A 5,090-nucleotide genomic window follows, 5' to 3' on the forward strand; every position below is an offset into this window, starting at 1 on the left:
TCACGAAGCAGTTATCTCAGGTCGCCATGTCACTAGGCGAGCTAAGAGGTAATGATGGGAAGATTCCGGCTACAGCGCAACCTCCAGCAGGGCGAGAGATTGTTAACACAGTCTCTCTGAAATCAAAAGGAGTTTATCAGAGCTCAACTGCTAGTTTTCCAGCATCCAGGGCAAGTCTTAATGAAAGCCTGGAACCCAAGGCCCTTGATCAAGTCATAGCGAAAAAAGAGTCTAACATAAGTGGACATGGTGCTGAAAAGAGGAGGAGGATCGAAGCAGAAGAAGTAACCAGTGAAGTCCAACCTGGTGATCTTCCCTCAAAGAAAACTGACCCAGGAGTATTTACGCTTCCAATCTCCATCAGAGAAGTTCTAAAGGAACAGGCAATGTGCGACCTAGGAGCTTCCATCAATGTTATGCCATATTCCGTGTATAAAAAGTTTGGTGAGCCAAGGCTAGTAGAAACCGATTTATAAATACAGCTGGCAGATGGGTCTTGTATTTACCCCGAGGGAGTTCTGGAGAATGAAATCGTCAAGGTGGATAAATTTATGTACCCCGTCGACTTCTTTGTTGTAAAAATGACTGAGCTAGGAGCGGAGGAATCTGTTGGAATCCTTTTAGGGAGACCTTTCCTGTCTACAGCCAGCACAGTCATTAACGTTCGCCATGAAATGATGAATTTGGAGTACAATGGAGAGCGACTTACCATTGACAGCGCAGTAAGAAAACCACAAGACAGCGAAAGCATACAGTCAGTGGATACTATCACACCTCTGGAACAGAAAAATCTGGAAAAGGAACTCTTCATTAAAAAATCCTCCGAGTCCACTGATGATGAAGAACTTGAAAAGGAGGCAGCTGACTGGTTCAAAACAACGATGACTGGGGAAATGAATGATGAAGCCATTGAAAAGGAAATTATGGATTTCTGCAGACCAACACGACCAACCAAGATGGCAGAAAACACTCAACTAGGAAGAATTGAAAAACCACTGGACAAAGCCGCCCCATTTAGAAAAAAACTGAAGAAAAATCCCACGCCTGTAAGGCAACCACTGTCCTTGACTAAATTACCGAAAACTCTTCAAGGCCTGCCCGAACCAACAAGTGAAAAAATAGCCGAACTGAATAGGCAAGGACAAGGAGGGCAATTGACAAAGGAACTGAGGCAGGAGAAAGATAAAGTCAAGTGGAAAATAGCAGACCTTATGGAGATGAACCCAAATCGGTGCATACATCCAACTATGGAAGAAAAGGGAGTGACTGACCTCTCCTCAAAAAAGAAAAGCTCATTGGTGAACAGGAGGAGCTACCATCCCAGTGTCAGACCAAACTAATATCCAGGAGGCAGAATCCGAATTGTCCAGACCCTCATACCACCATGGAAACACACCCATCGGAGGCAAACATGCACAAGGGGACTTCCCCCAATTCATTTTTTTCAGTGGTAAAGGGGGATAGGGTAAATCCCTATAGAGACAAAACCGAAGCAAGTATAGTGGAAGAAATTCCACTGACCCTGACCAACCTTATTTAGTGAACAGGTATAGGGAGCGACTGCGTATTCTCGGGAAGTATGCTTGATCAAGTAACATCCTAAGGACACCAGTCACTCCCTTGATAGCACAAGTGTAAATATTTCATGTTTTTGTTATTTTTATTACTTGTTTCTTAAGAAAATAAAAAGACAGGAGTAAAGGCAGGAAACTGATCAAATGGCGTTATTGAGTTGAGCTAATTGACCACTTGATCAGTGCAACAAAGGTTGACCAATGGTCACAGTAATTTAATTAATCAAGGACAGGTGATGATAGAACATGTGCAGTCATTAGAGAGGTGTCAGGCCACACCAACTGTCGCAATAAAGGGACGTCTTAAGGAGAAGGAAGAAGCGTATCAGAGAAGCTAAGCCAGCTGGCACTCTGAAAAGGTGCGACCGTACGTAAGGAATTGCAGAGTACATGAACAGTAGCAGAGATCCCAACAGTCTTATATCAGTGTAATAGGCAGATCTCAGAGCCGTGTTTCATTTTCAACCAAAAGCGACTGCAGTGCGGGAAACCCTTACCTAAAGCATTTTCTCTACCAGCACTCATTGTCCTCAAAGATGTTAATCAAAGAAATTCCTAGTACCGGCACCAAAGGTGGCAAGCGGGAAACTTCATCCTTGGTTCATAAAAAAAGACTAATCCGTCTATGCCAACCACCGCTCCGCCAAAAACCAGCACGACCACTCCAAGTCCAGAAGTAGATGAGGAGACCTTACGACATCTCGACAAAATCCTCAAGAGTATACCCCGTGAGTTGGACGGTGTAGCCGCATTTGCAGAAGAATAAAGCTATGCGGCCACATTATGGCCAGACATAAATTAATAAAATAACAAAAAAAATTGATTTTTTTTCAAAATTTTGGTTTAATATTACTTGATTTTACTTTTATATCATCTTCATTATATGTTGTTCAACATGTTAGTGTTGGTCTTTCATAATTTTTGCTCAACTTATTACTACTGTCATTTCTTGATTGTTGCTCAACGTATACAGTAATTCGTGATATTAATGTGTTTTACGTAATGGAATTCAAAGATAAGTATCAACTCACAAGTTCATTCACACAAATATAAGTTTATATTGGTAATTCTACTTTTTTTATACATGTAAATGGACTAAATTAACTTTTTATGGCCGACCACATTATGGCCATTTAGCATCACTCTTTGCAGAACTTAAGGCTAGATTTGGGATTTCCCGGTCTAAAGCTAAAGCCTCATCCTCTAAGACAACAATCCTGCCTAGTTCTCCCACATCACCACCACCATCTCCCATCCAACCTTCACCTCCGTCTCCTACCCAGCCGATGCAATGCAGTGAGTCCACCTCGGACGTGGAAGGATTAAGGGAAGACTATGGGCAGCCGTTCGCTATACCAACGCCAACAAACGGAGACGGCTCCATTCCAATTCATGAGCCGCATTTGACTAAGGACGGCAACATCAACGATGAAGGGGTGGAGGAATTCCGCCCGTTGTTTGACTATGAGAAAACAGACAGAAAGAAAAAGGAGCCGTTGCGACATGGAAAAAAAACAAAAAACAAACAGGGGGGAGAAATTCCGAAAAGTACGGAGGCTGGTGGATGAGGAGGAGCCTAAGATCCAGGATTCTGGAGAGGAGAAGGAGGCTGCTGAAGGCAACCTCGTGAGGGAGGAGAGAAAGAGGAAAGGGAAAGGAAATGCTGTTCCTACTCCCAAGAGAAGCCGCCCCGCCAACTCAGGGGTCGTCATTACCGATGCTTCTACACCAGCTCCACCACTGCCAGGAGATGAAGACAGCGCTTCAGAGGAACAGGAGTTACGCTGGAACCAAACGACCAAGAGGCAACAGAGGAAGCATGCAGCATCTCCGCCCACCACCTATTCTCCTCGGCGCGTAGTATTAATCCCGGCTCTTCTCCAACAAATGCTAGAATTTGACGATCCTAAATTGCAGGAGGAGGTTCACAAAAGGGTGACCTCCCAGAAGAGGTTGAAAGCGGGGAAGATGCTACACCAGCCGTCCCTAGAAAAGATCGATATGAAAGAAAGGTTCACCGTCTACATTGCCGGCATCGGATTTGAGTGGCTGCTGGAAGTCGATGAAACCCCTGTGCCGGAGAACCTGGCCAAGGAGTTTTTCACAGCCTTCCGTTTCTCCGGAAGCTCAGACCTAAACGACAAAAGTATCTCCTTTAGGGTTTTCGGCCAAGACCAGCTGATGAGCCTCAATGAATTCTCCATCCGGCTGGGCCTCTACATAGAACACCAGGTGACAGAAGGAGTATGGATTGGGCGAGACATCGGTTTCCCTCAGAAGAAACTTGATTTCAGTCAGCAGGCCACCTGGAAAGCCATATGCAGTGGGCGTATCGCTACCTTTACAGCCTCTGAATCCCAAGGGGGCCGCATTGATGATCCTGCCCTCCGTTTGGCTCAGATCTACCTCGCATGCAATCTCCTCGGACAATGCAATACGCTTTCAATCATCACCCTGGCCGAGCTCTACTTCATGTGGTGTATGAAAGAGCAGAAGAAGGTTCACCTGAGATTCTGGTTGGCATATGCTTTCAATCAAATCGCCACCCGCATCGGCCGCCACCTTAACGTCTGCCACCTCCTTGGGGCCTATTTGCAGAGAAACTGGATTGTGGAGTGTGCCGGGCACCCTACCCTATGCCCCAGTCCTGAATTGTTTGACCTTGATTTCTTTGTTAGAACTCAGGTTTTGGAGAAGACCCAAGAAGGGGATTTACAGTTTTATGCAGCTGGCCGGCGGAAGCAACCAAGAAACCAACTCATAAGGAGGACGAGACCGGAAGAGACCCCAGCAGACCTCGCCGATGAGGAAAATAAGGACACACATCGGGCATCCAATCTGAGGGTGGAGCAATAGGAGGCCGCAAGCGCTGACAATGAATGGAAACTCCGAATGGAGCATATACTGATGCAGCTGGTGGAAAATTCGAATTCTCAACTGGTCCTACTGACCAAAATGTTGGGAACTTTTCAAGACCAGGTCCTTGCTGGGCAACCACCACCTCCCTCTCCAAGCTCTCCTCCAACTCGACGCCCGATATCCTCCAGGCCACCTTCAGCATTTCCGAGTCAGCTACCGTGGAAAACCTAAGTACAACCACCCCATCTCAATTTATTTTAAGTTTCAAGACAATTTAATTTTATTTGTTTTTAAGGGTATGTATAACTGATTTTCTTTTGGTTCTATCACACTTAGACCTTTGTTGGGTCTAAGTGTGAGAAGTATGCATGCCTATTTTCTATGGTTTTTGTCTATATTTTGCCTTTTTTTTAAGCATGTTTTGATTATTGGAACTATCTCACACTTAGCCCAGTATCTGGTCTAAGTGTGAGAAGTTTCCCTTGTTTATTGATTGAAATTGTCTGTACCTAACCCTTCTTTCCACTGCATCCAGCCCCTCGAGGACGAGCTCATATGCAGTGGGGAGGGGGAACGGGTTAGTTACAGAAAATTCATTCATGCTAAAATTTTTCAAAAATAACAAATTTTAGATAGCAATAAGATATGAAATATGCA

The sequence above is a fragment of the Salvia splendens genome, chromosome 11 (assembly GCF_004379255.2).
Source record: "Salvia splendens isolate huo1 chromosome 11, SspV2, whole genome shotgun sequence".
Lineage (NCBI taxonomy): Eukaryota > Viridiplantae > Streptophyta > Magnoliopsida > Lamiales > Lamiaceae > Salvia > Salvia splendens.